We start from the raw sequence: 24,615 nt of genomic DNA on the forward strand, positions 1-24,615 counted from the left end.
GCAGGAAGGAAAATGTAGTGTTCCACTGCACAATTGGAGCTCAGCTTAGTTGTCAGGGGTGTTTGCTCACTAACTTGTTTCCAGTAGCAACCAGCAGAATTATGAATGCAGCTCTGGACCATAAAACAGGCTATAACTCAGGATCAGTACAAGATAAGTGTTCATGTTGGGTGAAAATCCCTAATGATCCAAATGTGCAACAGAAAGAAACGTGATTTTGTCAGCATTCAACAATCTTGTATCGTTTATGAATATATTAACAATTCTGTTCGTCTATTTTATAAGGCTATATTTGACATATGATTTATGCACGTCCAGGACAGACCCAGAGGCTGCATAATGCCAACATTATTTAGTGCTACTAGTAAGAAACTGATGAATAATGTGTAAATTTGATGAACTGAGTTTTATTCCAGATGGGCATACATTAGCATAGAAATACAACCAGAGATAAAAGGTATGAAGGTGCAACTACTGCAAAATGTCAAAAGAATGCTTGATAAATGTTCAAAATTGCTTGACTATCTATGCAGCGCAGGATCAACACTTAATTTCACTGAAATCTTAGATACAGGGAGTATCTATCATTAAATGTGTTATTAAATGGATGCTGAAAGTCCCATGAATTAATTTTGGAATATAAATTGTTATAGTGTTTGGAGCTCTGTTTCACTCTAGTATGGAGCTTCAAATCTTCTGTTCACTCTGAAATCTGTGAAAAATACACTCCTCAACATGAAATTGCAACACCAAGAAGGAAAAGTTTTGGCATTTTGGAAATCACAGGATCGATGGGCATGTTAATGATATGTGAATGATAAAAAAAAATGGAAACAAAATATTCCAAACATCTTGATTTATTCAGTATCAAGTATGAGCGCCACGCACAGAAATACTCTCACTTACATGCCTTGGCATGCTATCAATGAGGTTATTAATAGTTGTCTAAGGAATGTTTTGCCACGCTGAATGCACTTGAGCATGCAAATCATCAAGATTGGCTGCTGGCAGCACCCTTTGCAATTGTCGACCAATGACGTCCCAGATGTGTTCAATGGGAGACAAGTACGGAGACGCTGCAGGACATGGTATTATGTTTAGGCCACGCAAGCTGCTCACAGTAGCACAAGTACCATCCAGCCTGGCATTGTCCTGTTGAAAAATGGCTGTACCACTGGTTCCATGACCAAATCAATGTAACGCCGAGCTGTTAGTGTACCTGAAATGAAGACTAGAGGGGTCCGGTTAAAGTACATTGTGCCACCCCACACCATACTCCCGGGACGAGGACCAGTGTGGCATTCCCTTGTGAAGGCCTCTTCAAGGCGTTGCCCACGTGGTCGCCAGACCAATCTCTGGCTATCATTGTATCCGAGATAAAAGCGGGACTCATCGCTGAAGAGGATAGACCTCCATTTTAGCCTCTATTTTCGTCTGGCTATGCACCATGACAGCCTTTGAGATTGGTGGCGTGTGGTCAATGGAACACTTGTAGCTGGACATCTGCCTGGAAAAGACGCTGGGGAACAAAGAAATAGATTCTACAAGAGTGGATTGCCTGATGGTATATTAAGAACAGCATGCCAACATTCTTTACAGACCAATAGAGAACAACTACTTAACCCTAGACTTAGGTCAGAGGACGGACCCTCTATCCGGATCATAGGGACCTATGATTCTGCGCATGTAGATGTGCCAGAGATACTCCAAACATACCGGGTCATTCTAAAATCTGACCCAGATCTTTTTAGTGATTGAAGATCTGTTTTTTCTGATACAGAGCTCCAAATCCTCTTCATAGACACCTAGTCACCTGTAGCCACCGCTAGGGGGCGCTTAGGGGCTGACTTCCTACCGTGTTGATGCATAGGCATCTTACAAGTCAACCAGAACGCTACTCTGTACTGATGAGGAGAAACAACTCTGAAACAGTGTTGTCAGCAGATGGGTGTCTCTGGTTTGGCTATTAACCCGAGTCGTGTTTCAAGATATAGGGTCGGGCATTGACTTACAGGGTAATCGCCTACAGGTGGCACTAGAGTAACAATTTTTTGCTTTCTCAAGGAGAGCTATTTTGCATACTTTTTCCCAGGGAGCATTGCCCTCAAGACTATCTACCAGCTGGATCTCTGTAAGGAGAATCAGGACCTTCCAGGAACAACATACCAAATAATGACAAATATTCTTGTCATTTCAATTAACCTCTTTATACTTCACAAGGTGCTGCTTTTACTATATTATCCCCACTCTTTAACTATTACCTTTCTCACATTAAATCTATTTTAAGCCTCCTGAACTTATTGCTTTATTCCTATCAACAATTACACCTAAACTATTGCTTCATTTTAACGCTAAAGTATTGGTTCCTCTTCCCACATCTATTTATTTCATGTTCTCCGCATTTATTTCAAGTTCCTCGTCTGGCACACTTTACTCTGAATATTTTTTGATTGAAGTCTGCTTTGGAAGGCTTGATTGTGAAATTATCACTGCACGAAGCTTTATAAACTACTTTATTACACACATGAACAACTTTCCCGCTCGACCGTTGAAAGGTGTTATAGAAAAGAAAGACCCAATGCATCTTTAAAAGAGTTCCATTGGAGAAATTCAGTTTGTGGACCCCATTGAAATACCCTCAAAATGAATGGAAATTAATATTTGGAGCTGGCGACTGCCTTTAGTAAACTCACTGCCTATTGCTTTAACGTTTTTATGGTTCTTTTTGCACATTGTTCAAAGTATAAAGGAAAAAAAAAATTCAAATGTCAGAAGTGGCAAAAAATTATTTATTAATAATGTCCTAAAAGTAATACATTTTGTACAACTTTCTAGACATGTCAGACACTTTTCTTCTTCACCTCTTTGCTGACATACTTTACACCAATATTTTGCATTAAAAAAGGCACATTTTACTACTTTCTTAGCCATGCACTTTATTTTGGACACATTCAAAACTGTTGAGAAGGGAAGAAAAGTAAAACATATAAATATAGTATCTAAAACATATAAATTTGGCTCATACCATGTGTGCCACTTTTTTAGTGTACCTTGTATCAGAATTCTGGTGCATTTTGCTTAATAAATCTCTCTCATGGTGCTCCTCTATGCATAATCCATCATTAACAACCCAAAAGCTATGCACATAATCAATATGCTTTTGTGGAGGTTAAAAGTAAAATAATGCTGAAATATATATCTTAAGATAACCCTTATGCTGGTAGAGGCTGGTTTGTTAAACTGACCTTTACTTACTCGTACGCTCGTATTTCAGAAATGTGTTTTTTGCCTCCAAATGTCATTGGTCTGTAAAGATAATGTTATGTTGTAAAAGTGAAAAGTTCTACAAATAAAGTGTAATGATCTTGGTCACAGTGATACCTAGAGAAAGAACCCAAAAGGATGGCACAATTCACCTGCAGGACTCTCATTTCCTAAAACTTTGTTTTGGGTCTCGTTACTCTGCTGGACCGAGGACTCTGGTGCAAGGTGGTCCTGCTGGGATTAATTGTAGTGGACAAATTGGTAGAAATTGAGTCAACGACACATTTACCAAGTTAAACCATAGTTATGAAGTCTTGTTGTCAGGAAAGGCCAAGGTCAAATCACAGTCGGAGAACAGAATTGTAGTTGGGCAATCATGGGGTTGGCAATATTTAGACAGTACAAAATCAGAAGACTAGAGCAAAGAAATAAAAAAAACTAGGTTTCCAGAAAGTTAGAAACAGGGATTTTTCACTAATACTGGCACGAGATAGATACAAGGAAATGAGCAATATATGGCAAGATCTATTGTCGTTGGGCAAGAAGGCATCATATAACATACATGATCCACCCGACATCCATTCCTGTATCAACATTCCCTGCATAAAGCCCAAGAAGTGGTGGTAGGGGGCAGACATCTAGGTCATGACATGATAAGTGTTTGACAGATATTAACTATGTAAATACTAGATTTGTCATGGAGGTCTTATCATGGTCATAAACATTGACCTATGTCACTGACCATCAAAGTTAAGGGTCACTATATCTACCAGTATACCCTGATAAATGAAAGTATACAGAAAGTGTCAATCCTACTTAATATGTAATATGTATAGACATAAGCGGTTATTAACACACACGAATTCAACAGCCACTGGATCTAGTAAATTACCATTACCATCTTGGAAGTGGCAAACACTGGCTTTGAGATTTAATATTACCCATAATCCATCTAACAGGGTAGAGGGAGACAATTTCATCTGCACTGGCAACTTAGGCCTTATTCACACAGCTGTGTTCGATCCATGATATACGGACCGCATGTCAGCCGCATTTCCCAGACAGAACACAGTCCAGGGAGCCGGGCTCCTAGCATCATAGTTATGTATGATGATAGATGTTCCTGCCCCCCCCCCCCCCGCAGGAATACTGTCCCATGTTCGGGAACCGTCCCGTGAACTGTGTTCGGTCCAGAAAATGCGGCCGACATGCGACTGTGTGAATGAGGCCTTAGACTTTTCAAGTTCTATTGTTCAGCCTTGTTCTGAACATTGTGAAAGGTTCTCAAAGACAAGTCTTACTTTACTATATATTGTATAGCAGATCTTTATTAATGTGTCTTGAATGTGATGAACTTTACACCCAAACTTTATACTTACCCTTCAGCAGATGTTTCAGATCACATACGCTTTAAAAATATTTTATTTAGTGAAATATCTTAAGTACTTGAACCCCTATGTAAGTTAGCTTGAGGTGTACATGTCAATAATGTACACAAGAATGACGTAGGACTCGGACATTGTTAGAAGAGTCCCATTTGCAGTAAAAGTTGCTGTTCCACCTTAAGTTTTCACTGCAGATTGTCCATGTGCATCATTCAATAGACAAGTGATTTATTCAGGAATTAGCTTTCAATCAATAATGGTACCTGACGTACTGAAGAATTAATGCAGAGCCTTGGCTTCCTATTATAATAATAAATGAAGCCTACCTCTAAAAGAAATAAAAGTCTGGGTTTCCTATTAGTTAAAGGTCTGGTTGTCATTCTCTATAATCAGGCACCATGAAACAACAGTGAATGTCTATCCTTGAACACCATTTTGTGTTTTTTTAATCCAAATTCTGTGCTGATTAATTTATTTTCCCTTAAATGTGCTATTTGTGGAAAGAATTACAAGTAAGTAAACAATATAACTTGTAACAAGATACGGTGGCATAACAATAGTGGCTACATGGGGTGCAGCATGTATGCGGGATCACCCCCTTCAGGCTGCTAAATCTGTCCCGGGCAAAGGTCCGCTCATGGCGCATACAAGGTCCAGAGACAGGAGATTGCATGCAACACAGCCCACAACGTCTTGACGATAGCATGAGAGATGTGTAAAATGACTCTAGGTAGGAATACAGTAGAGATTGTGAGTTGAGAAGAGAGGATGTCACTTATTGCGAATTGCCATGTCTTAAAATGCCCTTCAACGGGACAATAAGTCAGTTTCACATAGAATTATATAACTTTTGAAGAAGTACGTATAAGGGTAGGGAAGTATGAGAGGTAGCGGGAAGGAGGTTTTAAATTCTAAGTGCTAGAGTTGTTCTAACTTAGCCATTGCAGGGGGGGGCAGCTCGTGGATCTCCAGAGAGGAGGGAGCAGGAGTTATGCACTAGCTAGTAGATGTGAGATTAGTAAGTTTGTCTTTTTCCTTAACTTTTTGATTGGAAGAATAAGGAGAATTGTTTCCCATGTGATGGAACCAGTGAAATTGCAAATTTTCTCCACCAAATTGACTATTTAGGCACAAAATATTTGCATTTTTGGACAGGTCCATTAAATGTGGAGATATGTGCCTACAGCTGAAGTGCATCTCCCACGTGTTTTTGATGTAGTAGAGTACCAGTCTTTTTCCCATAGAGATATGTACACTCTCTTTAGAGGTGCTTGTTTAGTAATGAGTGTTAAATACATTTTTGAAAGAAGCTTCTTGGGGTATTTTATTTGAAATAATACGTTTTCTAGTATTACATAGAATGTATGTTCCTGAGTTAGAAAGCTTCTAGTTATATAATATTTTATGGGCTTGCTTAAAAATCTGGTGTGTAGAATGTGGAGAAAAAGCTCTCGATGTATACATTAAACTTGGGCTGTGACGAATGCCCTATAGTGGCATCCATCACAATAGACCTTAATGGTATCCATTAAATGGATGCATCGTGAATTGGGGTCATGAGAGTTCATGACAAATCCGTTGGTAGATGCCATTATAGTCTATGGGTGATGGATGCTACTATTCGGCATCCATTTAACGTTTCTCTTGCCCATAGACTATAATGGCATTGGTTTAACGCATATGTCATGAATGACCATTGAAAATCCCATGACATTAAACGTATACCTGAGACGTATGCCATAAATCACTCATAGGCTGCTATGGTAAAATAAACGTATACACGTGGTATCCATTTTTTTGCAGGGACCAGTGTAATGGAGTAGCGTAATCTAGTATACTATTCCATCCTTCAAAAAAAAGGTATACAACATATACCAGCCTGACAGAGGCCTGAAAGACACACTTCTGGCCTCCGTCGGGCTAATGGAAGCCCTATGGACACGTTTAGCATGAACGTCGGGAACTTTCCTGACATAAACGCTAAACGTAGAACAAAACAGAGGTGACTGTGGTTTGCCTCAATCCTGTCATGTTTCAAGGCTCTTTAGTGGCTTGGACATTGACTTACTGGTAAGCGATCTCCAATAGGTGGCACTGGAAGGATGGCCTTCCTTGTTCCTGAGAGGGCTCATTTGCATAATGTCAATGAAATAAGGCTGTCAGAACTATGTGAAGCCATTGAAAGTTGTCTTCACAATCTTTTATTTACATGCCCCATAGTGTTTACTTTAGTATGAACACCTATAGGTCAAGGTCATCATGGTGCTTCTGGTCACTTTGCCTATACAATAACCTTTAACTTGTACCTTCAATGTTGCTTTCGTCTCATCTACTGCCAAAAGTTTAAATCTCATAGTGGAAAATGCAGCCAGTAGATTGGGCGGTACTGTTGCTGAGCCAATAATGCATTGCCTAAAGCCTCTCTAGCATTTGAGCTTCGGTAATAAAAAGAGTGAACATAATATAGACATGCTAAAAAGTCACTACTACTCTACTAGACCAATCACCTTGCTGTACTGAGCTTCGGGTATTAGCAGAAAAGGCCCTTAAAGTATTAAAGGTACTCTTACACAGCATGACGTGGACCGTGTAAACAAGCACCGATCAACGAGACAGCTTGTTGATCAGCGCCTGTTGGCTCCTTTTACAAGAAGCTAGTATGAGGACAAGCGCTCCTTCCTAAGATCGCTCGTTTCCATACATATCTTTTTTATGCCAACACGATAATATTTTCAGCATTTAAAACTATACAATCAGCCAACGAACAAGCGTTTGCTCGTTCATCGGCTGATCGTTGCCCTGTTTACATAGAGCAATTATTGGGAACGAGTGTTCTATGAACGCTCGTTTGTCCAATTATTGGCCTGTGTAAGGCCACGTTCACACGTGGCAGAATTTTTCTGCTGAAAATCTTGGTGCAGATTCAGGGCAATAATGCAATTATGCCACAGATTTTAGTTTTTGCATTGCGAAGGCTGAAATCCGCAGTGAAATTCTGCTGCTTCTCCGCAACATAATGTGCATGCTGCGGAGGGAAAATTCTGCACCGCAGCCTGATTTCTGCACAGTTATTTTTCACAACGTCGGAACTAAGTTTTCTAAAAATGTATAGAAACAAATGTAAAAAACGGCTGCTGCAGAATTCCACTGCGGACTGTCCGCAGCAGAATTCAACAGCAATTCCGCCACGTCTGAACGTGGCCTAAAAGGGCACTTCGTTTACAAATACGTCCCGACAAATTTAAATTCAATTGTATAAGAAAAGATCAAGCTCCATTGCATAGCAGAAACATATCAATGACTCAGATAGAAGTAGAATGCAACCTACATATGTTCAGCTATAATTGCAAAGCTATAAAAGCATTTGATTAATAAACTGCATTGCTTTATGTTTCCCCAAATTTTAATCCCCTAAATCCCTGTCACACCATTCTCACTCAGTATAAGCCTTTCAATTGTGAGCCCACACCTAGGCATTATGCAAATAGAGCAATTATGAAGCGTTCTCTAATATCAAGATTGGGAAATCCATATTGTCTAATAAGACTGAGAGATTTCAAATACGGTGTTTAATTGTATAGTAGGTAACCAATATTAACAGAACATTCAGCTGCAATCCAGCACCTAAGAAATAGGAAATTAAGTTCTCAAATGAAGCCATCAAACAACGGAAAAATAACCAAACACATGTAGACATTAGACGAGGCTATTGAATGAATGAATGCAATTCTTGGAGGAAATATACTTGCCTGTTTGTCAATATAAGTAAATGCTTGCTTCCAGGCACTGATCTACTTTGCACAGGATTAAATTCTAAGTAAAAACACTTTGCTACTGTAATATACTATTAGCTGTTTATGTGATTGAAGATATTCAAATTGTGACAGATATTTCTATTTCTTGATTGATTTAATGCTTCACCCGTTGTGATTTTACTCAACGAAGGGAACTAGATTGCAGGCTATAATTAACCATCATGTGCTAGGAATAAGAGACTGAGGTATAAGTCATCCTCAAATACAATAGTCAACTATGAGCAGGGCTGCTTTAAGAAACGGGCAACTTTACCAGGCCCCCCGCAGTATCAAAAACAGTGAAGAAGTCCAGTCCAGCCCAGGAGCCTCTGTGTCCGGAACTTAGGGGAGCATCTGTAGAGGGGGGAAAGGGGTGCCTGTTGGAGGTTATAAAAATGTTCAGATGACATCCCGTGTGTTAAAACATCTGCCTATCAAGTATTTTTGCTCATTTTAACCTTTTGGTAAATATGTTCTAAACTTGATTAAAGGAATTGTCCAGGATTAGAAAAACATGGCTGTTTTATTCCCAAAACAGCACCACATCTGCGCATGGGTTGTGTCTGCTGAGCTGCAATACCATATACAACCTCTGGACAGTTTTTGGAAGAAGGCAGACATATTTTTCAAATCCCGAACAACCCTTTTAACCGTTTAGTAATGTCTATTGAATTATTTATTCTGTTGTATCAAAACATTCAGCAGAACTTGAAATGACATTGGTTTCCCTGACTATAATGCAGGTGATTGAATTAGTCCTCACAGAAATAGAGCTCTTTGATATCGGTCGACAGGCAGACGTTAGGTGGAAGGCCATTGATGTGTGGATTGGAAACTGTAAAATTTGGACAAGAGATAGTGGAATCAATTCACCAGGTCCGAAATCTGTAGTGAATCGGATTAATAGTCTAAATCCAGCATAGGTTATCCTTCTTTCCCCTGAGGTCAGACAATGGACAGTCGGACTTCCTCCATACATTGTCATCCGTCCTTCCTCCATACATTGTCATCCGTCCTTCCTCCATACATAGTCATCCGTCCTTCCTCCATATATTGTCATCCGATCCTGCATCAGCTAAGATAGTGTACATAATATGCATACCCAAAAATGATGAATCTGAAATTAAGTGTACCCCACATGAAAATACCCTGTCCTCTTCAATGAACCCGCTCTTGGTCCATCAAAAGCATCAAGACAAGTAAAGCTTACTTTGAAGAGCCCTAGCTTTAAGGGGTCTGTCCTGATAAGATTCCCATTAAAATGAAATTAGGGCTATGCAGCTATTTCCCTGTAAATATACGTATTTATTCATAGGTGTTAAACCTGATTTATGATACTGGAACTAGAGACATTTCACGATTTAAGCCATTTCCTACAATGAAAATCAATTTTGAAACCAGATTGAACTGGCAGAAGTTGGCACATGTCCTCACATGTTCACGTTGGCAATACCTCAGAGCTTCGCTCTTGTTTGTGAGGTCTGTGCTGGACATTCAAGCATTCACACAGTTACTGCACCAGCGCTAATTGATTGCTGATTAAATTAAACGAGCAGAGGGACGCATTGATCAGCTGATCAATCAGTGGTGTACATGCTTGCCAGGGCTTCGTTAACTTCAAACCAAATGCCGCAGGGTTAATGGGAAGAAGGGGCAGCAGCTGCCAGAGTATAGGACAGGAGATTAAGACCACACAGTTGACAGCAGAATCCTATTTTAACCCCTGTTTTTATGGTATGGCTCTGTTCAAAGGAAATCTACAATAAGTGATAACAGAATTGCTGAGTTCCCAACTACAGTATGTAAATTGGCTGTACCAGATGATGAATATGTTGCAAAGAATATGTTAATATCTTAATTTAATATCTTTAACCTTTTATTTTATAAGAGGATAAAAGATGGTCAACCATGGTTCACTCCTAGTTAAAAATGGTGGTCAGTTCTTAAAATATGGTTAAAGGGGTTGTCCAACCCCATGATTTAAAAACAAAAAAAAACTCCCCGCCAGTCTCTATTCTTCCTGCTCTAACGATGGCATCTCGACATGACATGTGGCCGCTGCACCCAATCACTAACTGACCTAAGTGGTGTCCACACATTACCGCTATAGCCAGTGATTGGCTGAAGCAGTCACATGTCGTGTTGGCATATACTTGTTGGAGCAGGAAGTACAGAGACTCGTGGGGTCCGGGAAAGCAGCAGCATGGGAACGGAAGAGTATTGATAAAGTAAGAATTACTTTTATTGTCGTTCTACACCATTGTAATCAGTAAATAAATTCATGGGGTTGGACCCCGTCAACTAGGAAATTATGCAATTAGGGTGTTATGTTCATTTTATTTCTGTGATCCATGAAACACTATCATGCAGCTTAGGCAATTTATATTTCATAGCAGACTACCGATGGTGGTGTGGGGGGGGGGGTGAAGATTAGTCATATATCCCTTACGGTGTTCGGATTTCATACTGCTCTTTCACTTATAGCCAAATACACAATACACAAACTGTCACATATACCTGATATATGACTGCACTGAAAAGGATTATTTGCCCCACATGCCCATACATTACACAGACAGTCCATAGATTTACATGGGCATGACATAATGCTTAATTTCCCCTATGATGGCACTGCAGGGGAACTGAATACTTGCTGTCAAGTTCCCTTTTAAATTACAACTATGGGTCCCAGCAGCGGGACATCCAGTGAACAGCCGATGACTTTCTGGGGACTCTTCTAATAAATAGGGATTGTCCAAAGCAGACAACTCTTTTAAGTTTTCCGTTTCCATATAACCGAAACAGACGAATGTATATTCTGGATAATAACAAAAAACTAGTGCAAACAGGTCAATGTGTCTATCTTTCAACTTGAATTTAAAAATATTACACCAGGAATCTGACTGGTTTCTATGGGAAACAATTGTTACATCTTGCACAAGTTTTATAAATATAAGCTTCAAATGTCAATGTCTGTCTGCCTGATTTACAACATCCCTTAAAGGATTATTCCCAACATATATTTTTATGTCCAAGTGTCCTGGAGTGTAAATTTATTAATGTCTCTAAATACCTTCTTCTTTCTATAGTGCAGCGTTTTGCAGCTATGGCCACCTCTCCACCCTAATCTGTCTTCTTTGTTGCGGTGGTCATTCCTATGGAAATGATCACCGCCGCAGCTTGCAATCTCCCTTCGCGCTTGCGCAGTTCCCCCTGCCTTTGCTGGCTGGATTCCCGGGAGTGCGCTGGGTCTGCGATCTCCTGAACCTTCCTCCACCCCTGCTGGTCATATTATTTGTAAGAGACGGTTCCAGGGCTAGCACAGCAACCCTACAGCCGTTCCCTTCTTTGCGCAGCAGTCTTTCTGAATAGAAAATACAGAACAGCTGTATCTAAAAAAGTACAAATAATTTTTAATAAAAAGTATATACAAAGTTACACAAAACACACTGATACACATTTGGATTTAAAAAAAATTTTGTCTTACAAAGATTTACATAGCCTTTAATTAGACATGAAGTATTGAAACTATGTATGATGAGTTACATGATGGACTTGTATTCCCTGAGGATCCTTAAATCTGTCATTGTCTTTCTCTAAATAAGACAATAAACATCATCCACCCTTCTGAAGTCCTTTCCAATATTCTAGAATGTCGAGACGTTTATCTCTGATTTATCATGATGTTTTTTTTCTCTTAAGATTTTTACTTTTACAATCATGGGATTTTTAGCTGCTCACATCATAAATTTCTATAACTTTTGTACTTTAATATAATAAACCAGTTCCTCAACCCATTAAATTATTATTGCAGTTTAGCCCCATTCTCTTGAGTAGGAATAAGCTGCAATACCAAACACATTCTATGAAGAGTGCTGCTGTTTTCGGAAGAATGCAGCCATGTTTTTCTAATCTCATGCAACCTCTTTTAGAGGGGCTGGAAGGATCCATCATTACTAAAGACCAAGTTCAGCAGCATTGTAGGGGATTTTGAGAATCTGGAAAAAAAAATGATTACTGTAGAAATAGGGAAATTTGATGTACTTATAAAGTTTATGTTAAAGGGGTTATCCTCTGAATCATTTTCCTACCACAATTTCTGAAATGCTGCTAATAGTTTTTTTTTTTTACAGTAATTAGAAGTGTTTCTAGAATAATTTAAAAAAATGCCTTTCTCATAATTGTTTGCTTCCATGTATCCCCCTTTGTGCTGCTGCTAATCTGTGCTGCTGCTAATCTGTGCTGCTGGAGGAGGGACTCTGAGCAGAATTAGTATCCTTCCCCCTCTGGCAGCTGACAATATATTCCTGTCTTACTTTCCCTGCAGAAGGAGTCTTCTCAGCTATACTGCCATGCTACTACAGGCTCTGCTCCTTCCCTGACAAGCAGGAAAGAAAGATATTTCTATTGGTTGTTCTGCAGTGAACAGAGGATCTCTATGCAGAGACCTAGTTGTGGGGAAAATAAGTGAGCATGTCCTCTGTACTCAGCTCAGTAGGTGGACGTGTGCATTTATATACACTTTGAACACCAGTTGGTGCCATACTTACATACATGTAAGTAAATGTCAAAACTCTTCAAGAAATAATTTATTTAACAGCATGTAAATTGCAAACATTGTTCATTTTTTTTATTACCTACATACAATGAATATAATATTAACTGGCTGGACAACCCCTTTAATATTTTTCTTGGGCAAATGGTAGTGCTAACCTTCCAGTACAAATGTACATGAATAATGCAGTTGCGTTGGCTTTGCTGTAATAGTCATGAATCCTAAGCACTTACAAATTAAAATTTACTAAATGACTCAAAGATCACTGTTTTTTTTAAAACTGATTGAACAGAGTGACCCCAAACACAAATGGGCTGCCTACCAGCCATTGACCTCATGAACACTCTTCACACCTCTATGCAATTTCTTAATCAATTATGTTCAAGCAGAGAAAATTTCATCAATCTCCCATGTATTGCCTCTGCTTCATTACGCCATCCACCGTACAAAATTGTTTTATAAATACCTAACATGAGTAATCTGCAGAGCATTGCTCCATCAGAATGTACAATTTCCGCCTTTTTCTATGCCATGAATCTAGCAATGAAGCTTGGCGGAGTATATCTGAACCAACATTTTCCCTGCCAGAGACTTGCAGAAAATTGCTGTACATCTGTTATTATACAAGACAATCACACACACAAATCTATATTGTTTATTGCTTTTAAAGGCAAGAAAGAATAACCCACATCTCTAAGCGCCAGGACATTCCCTCCTCTGACTCACATCCTATCATAGAGAAGAAGCATAATAAACGCCAAATCCACCAGGAACCTGGCGAGCGGAGTTCCAGTTCAGAGCATAATGTTTATTCCAAATTTAAGAGCCTGCAGTTAACACAAAAATAAATCTGCAGAGGCAAGAAAAGGAGCTTGTAACTATATTATTTTATGCTCTTAATCTACTCTGAAATTAATGAACTGTGGATAAAGGGAAGAAAAAAAAAAAAGAAAGGCCCGACGGAGGGCAATTTCTAGACAATGCTCCATCAGTACTCCTAAATAAAAGATTTATTAATAGCCTGCATAAAGCCAGTACAAAAGAAGTCCATAACTTATGATGATGAGGGTCCTAGTTTGGTGAAGGCAGGTGACATTGATTTGCATTAACAAAGGGACCTACTGTAAATCTCTGCTACTTATAAAAAAAATCTATAAATAATAAGATGATTGGAAGTACAGATTGGTTAGACTTTTAAGTGGTTACAGTATATCTGGTTATAGATATGTACAATGCAGCAGAGATGAACTAGTCAGTGATTTATTTCTTCTGTGCATCAGTATCTCTGAGTTAGTATAATTTGGATAAGATGATAGAATAGATAGATAGATAGATAGATAGATAGATAGATAGATAGATAGATAGATAGATAGATAGATAGATAGATAGACAGACAGACAGACAGACAGACAGACAGACAGACAGACAGATAGATAGATAGATAGATAGATAGATAGATAGATAGATAGATAGATAGATAGATAGATAGATAGATAGATAGATAGATAGATAGATAGATAGGAGATTTATAGATAGATAGATTAGATAGATAAATAGATAGATAGATAGATAGATAGATAGATAGATAGATAGATTAGATAGATAGATAGATAGATAGATAGATAGATAGATAGATAGATAGATAGATAGATAGATAGATAGATTGATAGATAGATAGGAGATTTATAGATAGATAGATAGATAGATAGATAGATAGATAGATAGATAGATAGATAGATAGATAGATAGATAGATAGATAGATAGATAGATAGATAGATAGATAGATGGATGGATGAATGGAGAGAGATAGATAGATAGATAGATAGATAGATAGATAGATAGATAGATAGATAGATAGATAGATAGATATTATTAAGTGCAGATTTGAACAGCGGAATTATCTACGTTTATCTGTGGCTTTGATGAAGATTTTCTGCATCAAGTTGCGCAACGTGTGCCTGTAACCTTAAACTACTCACATGAAAATCAACACATTACAGGAAGATGATAGATAGATAGATAGATAGATAGATAGATAGATAGATAGATAGATAGATAGATAGATAGATAGATAGATAGATAGATAGATAGATAAAATTCTGCAGCATCAAAAACGCAATATTGAGTGCGGATTTAGAAAGCGGAATTATGTGCGTTTATCTGCAGTTTTGATGCAGATTTTCTGCATCAAATTATGCAACGTGTGCATGTAAAATCAACACATTACAGGAAAGTGACTCTGATTCTTGGGACATTTGCTATAGTGACATTTCCTTCTCCATTTCTTTATAATACAGATAAGTGATGTTACAGACACCAGATCTTTGCTTTATTATCAGGTGAGGTGCTAAGATGTGTTAAGAAATTATTGAGCAGGACAAGCACTACCAGAGTCATGCAGTACACAGGCAGACATTACTGGAAACTTGAGTATTCAGATAAGGCACCCTTGTGCTGTCACCACCTATCATATATAACTTGGTTGCTCTTTGGTTGGGTCTTTACAGTGGAGATCTAATATTGCTGCCCCAATGCCTGGACTTAAATGGGTATGATGGTTTAAACGAATAAATCTTACTTGTTGTATAATGAAAAGTAATTTAATTTTCTAACATACTTTATGTATCAATTCCTCATTAAGGGATCAGAATTTGTAGTAATTGAATGGAAACCTTCACTGCTAACCTCCAGAGTCTGTATCTCTGCTCTGGTCATGTTATGAGCACACAGGTGCATGGCTCGTTACAATAGAGAGATAACTGTCCAGTAAACTGTGCGATCATCACATGACCAGGACAGATTTTCAACCTCAGGAAATAAATAAAAAAGGCTCCTATTCAGTCACCACAAGCAGAGATCTTAAAAATTGTGAGGAATTGATACACAAAGTATAATAGAAAATTAAATAACTTTTTATTAATAAAATAATAAGCTGCATTTGTTGAAACATCAAATCGGAAGTTTCAGGTTTTCAGTGTAGTTTGGTTTAAATATCAAAGAATATATAAACCACAGCTAAATCTTATACCAGCTTATGGTAAAAATGCTAATCAGCGATTACTCTCATCATCCGCCATCAACTGCATATGTAATACATCCCATATGGTGCCAATGAAATCCCCTTCGAATCCACATATGTGACTTTAATGGACTGAATGACAGCGAAGTATCTTATGACTTTCTTTAGCAAATGGCTTGAAAAATTTAGACGGCAGTTATTGGGATCACAACCCCCAAGACCAAGCAATACAATTTTATACATTAGAAACCCAAAAATATTGTAAAATCCTTTAACTTGAAGCACTCAAAGATGTATGTAATCTAAATATTAAGATAAGTCTTTCCCATTATCTTGTGTAATTAGTCAGAAGAGGTTCTGAGTGGTTCCCTGCTGTTTCCTTCAAAAGTCTGACAATGTGTGGGATGCCTGCAGAATGAATACAAGGCTTCTCTCCAGTATGGTATACTTGGATAATTTCTCCAATCATTCACTTCTCAGAGTTTACCAATGGTACCTATATCCTACATATCATCTCATGGATAACAAGTAACCTTCAAAACTAATAGAAGACCAGGTATGTTATATAGTCAAATACTTAAGAGACCTGGAAGAGGACCTGATAAATATTCATATGTGCAAATATTATGTCAACAGTGAGGACACAGAGCCAGCTAGCTGCCATACAGAAGAAATTAAGGATGAGTCCAACCTCAGTATCAATGTACTGTAGTAAACACTTGCTTGCCATGACATGAGATGCTTGCCCATAGCCAGCAATGTTAAATCAGATAGGAGAACCCCTCAACATAACTGTATCAATAAGTGACTCTATAGATTCTTTAGTTAATTTGCTGGCTCTATCATGCTCTAACTTCACTACATATTACTTTTGACCTGCATTCCATATATTCACATAGTGTGCTCTTTAAGATTAACCTGAGGAGTGACTAAGCTACTACATAGCAGAGAAGGGACCTGTAAGTGATCCCTTGTAGCAAGTCCATAGTTCTCTATGAATCATTTCAGCCACTGTGTATGACAACTGAGTACAATGATATATAAGTATAAAACAGAGACACAGTGTGAAGTGCAGCTTTTCTGCCTCTCTATCAGAAAAGCATTTTGTACAAGATTGGATCAATATGAAACACTCCTTCAACTGCTGCTGCAAGCTATCTCTATTTTAATTCCTCCTTACATTTTCTATTAGCTGATAAAAACTTAAATACTATGTATCTCACTGTCTATATCTGGAGTTAAAGGAAGGTAAACAGCTTTGTGTCTATTTACTAAACTTCCACAAATCCTAATGTAAATATTATTGAAAAGCAAGAATAGTAATTGTAGGATATGTGATACAATGTAACTGCTGTGAGTGTCAGAGGTTAACTCTTACATTGCTATACACCTTGAAATATTCTTTCAAGCAGGTCAGTTATAATCTACACTTAGATGCTATAGACTGTATAATAGGTTTAGCAGCCAAGTATCCATCCTCTCCTGCTACAAAATTGCAGCAAAGCAGCTAATATTTCTAGATCCCAACTATACAATGTATCACAGTGCTACTTAAGGAAACCTGTGTCATAAGAATAGTAGCTATAATTGCATTTTAATTAAAAAGCACATTTCATACAGAGCTCCATGGCTGTATTGGGAGCAGTTTAGAGGAGCGCTGTCCAAGGTGCTGAAATGAATCAGCTCAGCATGCAGAAGTGTTGGAGAAACTCACCCAGCTGGGAAGGCTGATCTGGGATGGATGGAGCACTGGTTGAGGTTGGAGGGATGTTGGCTTGTTCAGCAGCTTCCACACAATCCAGCAGTAACAGGGTCTTTCAGTCCCCCACCTACCTTGCAGGGGACAGCCAAGGTCTCTGGCAGTAGGACTGTGTATCTGTGGCAGGCTTTGTCGGATCACACTGCCTTTAGTACACTGTGCACCGGTAGCTGATCCTGCTCGGGTTTATTAGAGTGCAGAAACCCAGCACTGTCATATTCCTTCTCCCTCTTAGCCATTTAACTGTGCTCAGTCTACCATGGCCCCCTAGTGGACAGACTGAGATGGATGCAGCTGGCAAGATTAAATCAGTGACCCACACAGAAAAAATCTATGTACACATAGTGCTCGCAACACTGTAGGAACATATGATGATCTTCTACTGGTAACTCTGCATAGTATGTACAGTGTTTTGCATGGGTACTCCTGGGATATGTGGATCATTTTATTATTTTATGTATCTTTTGCATACTATTAAACTTAGCATTTTTTTTTATTGTAGTTTATATCCATTTTATTGTATTTATTCCACAGCAATGTATAGTGAAGTCATCAGTCACTGTTATCATCTCTAGTACTCACACACATTTCATGGGAAGACAGCAATTCTGTGCTAACATATGCTAACCTGTGCATTGCTTTGCATTCAAACTCTTTTGGTATGCAGATAATTTTAGTCCTCTTGTGCATTATTACATATTTTTTGGGTTTTTAATATATATATATATATATATATATATATATATATATATATATATATAAATATATATATACATATATGTGTGTGTGTGTGTGTGTGTGTATATATATATATATATATATATATATATTTATTTAATGCCTTTATTTTCTTCATTGCTGTATGGAGAATGCTTGCACATCAGTCTCTGTCAAATATCTTAAGCCCTCACTCACACTCCAGGGCAGCGGCGCACAACTTATTTTGGGCTAAGGGACAAATTATTAGATTGCACTACTTGAAGGGGCTATAATAATATGTTGATATAATGGGGAAGATTTATAAACTGTCAATAATTTATGGATTGGCAAAAATTGTATAAATGGTGATAAGCCTATGCAAATGGCACATATGGCATCATATATTTGGTACAGTTTAGTAAGCATGATAGACACTTTTCTCTTCCTTATGCCACCTCAAGGCTGCTGTACATTTGGACCAAAATGATACGTCATAAAATGCATGGCTGTAATAAAATTTCCATGTTTTTATCCTCTTTTTAGCCGCATCCCTCTTCTTAGACACTTTTTGGGACACCGTTGAGCTAGTAGTAAGAAATATTTAAAACACATAATATGGTGCACGACATGTAGGCGATGCTTTTCTGGCGCATTTTATTTAGTAAATCTAACCTAGAGTATATTACATATTTGGGCACATCAGTTAATATATATATATACACAGTGGAGGAAATAAGTATTTGATCCCTTGCTGATTTTGTAAGTTTGCCCACTGTCACAGTCATGAGCAGTCTAGAATTTTTAGGCTAGGTTAATTTTACCAGTGAGAGATAGATTATATAAAAAAAAAAAAAAGAAAATCACATAGTCAAAATTATACATATTTATTTGCATTGTGCACAGAGAAATAAGTATTTGATCCCCTACCAACCATTAAGAGTTCAGCCTCCTCCAGACCAGTTACACGCTCCAAATCAACTTGGTGCCTGCATTAAAGACAGCTGTCTTACATGGTCACCTGTATAAAAGACTCCTGTCCACAGACTCAATTAATCAGTCTGACTCTAACCTCTACAACATGGGCAAGACCAAAGAGCTTTCTAAGGATGTCAGGGACAAGATCATAGACCTGCACAAGGCTGGAATGGGCTACAAAACCATAAGTAAGACGCTGGGTGAGAAGGAGACAACTGTTGGTGCAATAGTAAGAAAATGGAAGACATACAAAATGACTGTCAATCGACATCGATCTGGGGCTCCATGCAAAATCTCACCTCGTGGGGTATCCTTGATCCTGAGGAAGGTGAGAGCTCAGCCGAAAACTACACGGGGGGAACTTGTTAATGATTTCAAGACAGCTGGGACCACAGTCACCAAGAAAACCATTGGTAACACATTACGCCGTAATGGATTAAAATCCTGCAGTGCCCGCAAGGTCCCCCTGCTCAAGAAGGCACATGTACAAGCCCGTCTGAAGTTTGCAAATGAACATCTGGATGATTCTGAGAGTGATTGGGAGAAGGTGCTGTGGTCAGATGAGACTAAAATTGAGCTCTTTGGCATTAACTCAACTCGCCGTTTTTGGAGGAAGAGAAATGCTGCCTATGACCCAAAGAACACCGTCCCCACTGTCAAGCATGGAGGTGGAAATATTATGTTTTGGGGGTGTTTCTCTGCTAAGGGCACAGGACTACTTCACCGCATCAATGGGAGAATGGATGGAGCCATGTACCGTCAAATCCTGAGTGACAACCTCCTTCCCTCCACCAGGACATTAAAAATGGCTCGTGACTGGGTCTTCCAGCACGACAATGACCCGAAACATACAGCCAAGGCAACAAAGGAGTGGCTCAAAAAGAAGCACATTAAGGTCATGGAGTGGCCTAGCCAGTCTCCAGACCTTAATCCCATCGAAAACTTATGGAGGGAGCTGAAGATCCGAGTTGCAAAGCGACAGCCTCGAAATCTTAATGATTTACAGATGATCTGCAAAGAGGAGTGGGCCAAAATTCCATCTAACATGTGTGCAAACCTCATCATCAAATACTAAAAATGTCTGACTGCTGTGCTTGCCAACAAGAGTTTTGCCACCAAGTATTAAGTCTTGTTTGCCAAAGGGATCAAATACTTATTTCTCTGTGCACAATGCAAATAAATATATATAATTTTGACAATGTTATTTTTTGTATTTTTTTTTATATAATCTATCTCTCACTGGTAAAATTAACCTAGCCTAAAAATTCTAGACTGTTCATGTCTTTGACAGTGGGCAAACTTACAAAATCAGCAAGGGATCAAATACTTATTTCCTTCACTGTGTATATATATATATATATATATATATATATATATATATTATTTTGCAATATCTATAGTACTACTGTGAGGATGTGCATAAGTTTGGAGTTACAAGGTGATATATGATGACATGTTGGTACATAGCAACACCACATTGTGCTCTAGCCAAAGCCTTGTGTCATGTCTGTGAATAAGTGGGGTGCAATGTGACTGCTGTACAAGGGCATACTGTGGTTATGCTTAAAGGGCTTGTCTCAGATTAGAAAATTAATGGTTTGTTTTCTTCTAGAAATAGTTCCACTCATGTCCATGGACTGTGTCTGGTATTGCAGCTCAGCCTTATTTACTTGAATGGGCAAAACGGACACCTTATTTTTCTAATTTCAGGCAACCCAATTTAATGCCTCATGGTATTATAGACAGAAAAAGCAGGATTTTCACTGGTGTAGCGTTCCATGATGTCCATGATGCAGCAGCAATGATGCAGTCGACTAATATCACCATGTAGTTTTTACCTAAATTTTCCTGGTGCTACAAAGATTTAGGACAAAATATGGGACATAGATATTAAACATTGTATATATCTCTACTGTTAAGGGTCACACAGATAGGCATCATGGGTAACAAGTGGTCTCCTACCTCTAAATCTGCATCTTTTTGAAAATGACATATTAGGAGTTATAGTTTCACAACTGCTGGAGAGCCACAGGTTGAAGATCACTGCTCCAGAGCATATATTCAACTAGTGGCCAATTTCATAGGAAGCCAATTGACTAAGCAGGTTTAAGGAGAGCGGGAGAAAATCAGAGTACTTGATGGAGAGAATATGCAAACTCTTGAATTGATTGGAGCCCATGGTGCCAATGTGCCTATCACTGTGCCATCAAAGATATAAATCAACAGTTTGTGTTCCAAGTATAAGGAATAGGAGCAATTAACACAGACTTATGACTTCCTACAAGAGTTCTTTCCCTCATCCTCCCCTAGAGAAGGGTCAACAGGAGTTAAGACTCTGAATTGATCAGGCAGAAAGTGTTGTGTTCTATAGTTACGGACTTTGCTGGTGTAGTGTTGCTTCTATTTACCACATACGGAGTTCTATCATTTTTCTTTATATAGTGACCACTGGGCAGAAACATTTTAGACAGAAAAAAAACATCCTTAAAACTCAAAAATATAGAATAGCGGAACAATAATCCTAGCGACCTCCAGATACCAACCACATGTTATTCATTCTAAAAAAATAATAATTCCATTTTAGTTCTGAAAATTAAATACATTAGTATAGCATGTATTCCGTATTGTATATGTGAAAGTATACATTTAAAAAGAAGGTCCACATTTTAGCACCATGTTGTTTTTAGGTCCAACATTTTGTGCTTATTCATTTTATACTACATATACTATATCTTATGTAGATCTGAGTTTATTCTGATACAGAACTCCAAATACTATTCTTAGACATAGAGTGAAATGATATAATTCTGTCTGCCGGCAGCTACCACTAGAGGGAGCTTGAGAGCTTACTGCGTACTGTATTGTTATTTAATTCAGTATATGCAGATGTAGCCATCTTCATCTTGACTTTTAACGCATTAAATACATAGTGTCAAAAAGCTTTAACTTTACATGTTCAATACTGCAGCAAGTTATCAGAGTCAAGCTAAAGATGGCTACATCCGTACATTATAAGCTCCTAAGCTTCCCCTAGAGGTAGCTCCAGGCATCCAGAATTTGTATAATTTAACTCTAAGCCTATACAGGGGATGCAAAGCTCTGTATCAGAAATGGCAGTACAGAATTTTGTGAACATTTACAGATTTTTGTGTTAAAGAAGCTTCACACATCCATAAAAAATTAAACTAAATTGTACATGTTGTGTGTATATTTACATTAAATAGGATCTGTCAGCTTTCCCGACATGTCTGTTTTATCAAATACTAGAATTTCGCCAAAAATACAATTCTGGAGCATCTTTTATTAGAACTCTGCATTGCAACATTCTTCTGTTATTCCTCCTAGAAATGTATGAATAAATTGACAACTAGGTGTTACCAGTTGGGGGTGTGTCCCTTCACAGTCTAACAATGCCCAATCAGTGCTGATATTACCAGACTATGTAGGGACACGCCCCTTTGACAAGAGGAATAGTAACGCCCAGTTGTCAATTATTCATAAATTTCTAGGAGGAATAACAGAAGAACGGCACAATGTAGAGTTCTAAGAAGAGATGTTACAGAATTGTTATTTTATGGGGAATCAATTATTTATGAAAACAGACATGTCAGGAGGAAGGACAGGTTTTGTTTTTTTTGTAAATCTACCTATTTATATGTAGTTGGGGAATTATATGTATAGCAATTTCCTAATTTAATTCTATTATCAAAATGCAATAGCTTCTAATCAGAAATTATCTGATCATAGAGCAGGGAGTTCAAGTTTCTCATTGTTTCCTTCAAATACATTAGAAAAATATTCATTATATGGAGAGGAAGACACAGGCGCTCATAAATAGAGCGGAAGCTCAGAATGTTTTTCCCCAGCTGCTTCCTAGCTCTATTTTTAGATCATCCTCATTTGTAATGGAACGATTCTGGTAAATACTTATAATCTATCTATCTATCTATCTATCTATCTATCTATCTATCTATCTATCTATCTATCTATCTATCTATCTATCTATCTATCTATCTATCTATCTATCTATCTATCTATCTATCTATCTATCTCTGTCGCCATTTTCTTGTGTATTGTTTTGCAGTCACGGGCATACTTGCACTTGTAGTACCGTTTTGTTTGTTTTTTTCATTTTGCTGAAATGTGCTGATCAAACTTTCTTGTATATTGCATATACTGTATGTGGGGATGGTGACTGCCTCCACTTTTGATCTTGCACTCCTCCCGTTCTGCCCTAGGGTGCTTTTTTAATTAGTTAGATTCACACAAACGTGTTCGTTTCGCGCGCTTAAAAAGCGCGGCATTTCTTATGCGTTGCAAATCCGTGTGCCATCAGTTTTTTATGTCAGTGTTGGTGCACATTTTTTTATTTCTTTTTTTCTCAGCCTTTCTGTAGCAACTGTTGCATGAAACACGGACAGCACACGGATGACGTCCGTGTGCTGTCCGTGATTTTCACGCACCCATAGACTTCATTAGCCCCTAAACGCCTGAAGACGCTACGTCTGTAGCGAAACATGTTTGGGGGGCTGTATTAATTTTTTTTAGGTCAATGCTATCTTAGCTGGCAAATACAATTGAACATTTCATAACCTAGTCGCTGATACCTAAAGTTACCTTATATATTTAAACTAGTTCTATCAGTTAAAAGTAGTTGGAATAAAATGGTCTCCTATTGCCTTTGGCAATTCTCTCTGCATTATTCTAGTTTTGTGCCCGCTAACTATTAGTGTCTCTTATACAATTTTTCAGTCATACACTTCAATGGGCGCATGATCCACAAAAACGGACTAGAATAGGACATGCAGTGAATTTCACTCATCGGAAACACGCTGTGTGAAAAATCACACATGTCTGAATAGCCCCATTGAATTGCATAAATCCATGTGCTGTCCTTTGTTTTAACGAACAGCACGCGGATGTAGACAACGTTCGTCTGAATAAGGTCTAATGCTGGTTCCTACCTTCCCCGATTATATTCTGCAGGCTCCCAGGACAGGGTGTATGTGCAGCGTAGGGATAAACCTTATAAGTGAGGTTGCCTTGTCGTGGCAGGTGGGCTCACACAATTTGATCAAAATGTGCGCTAAGAACCTCACTATTGTAATTAGATTCAGCAGTAATGCATATTTATATATATATATATATATATATATATATATAT

At 38.2% G+C, this 24,615-nt stretch overlaps 1 protein-coding gene across 2 annotated transcripts in view; it reads right to left on the reverse strand.

Annotated features, from left to right (window-relative positions):
• TNR (tenascin R) overlaps window positions 1-18,029 on the reverse strand; it is a 290,179-nt gene extending 272,150 nt beyond the window's left edge. For both annotated transcript variants that reach the window (XM_075833071.1, XM_075833070.1), the window contains exon 1: window positions 17,733-18,029. The gene's annotated coding sequence lies outside the window, so the exon portion shown is untranslated. The remainder of the gene's footprint in view (window positions 1-17,732) is intronic.
• Between the last annotated feature and the right edge of the window lie 6,586 nt (window positions 18,030-24,615).

Source organism: Rhinoderma darwinii, chromosome 7 (assembly GCF_050947455.1).
Source record: "Rhinoderma darwinii isolate aRhiDar2 chromosome 7, aRhiDar2.hap1, whole genome shotgun sequence".
Taxonomy (NCBI): domain Eukaryota; kingdom Metazoa; phylum Chordata; class Amphibia; order Anura; family Rhinodermatidae; genus Rhinoderma; species Rhinoderma darwinii.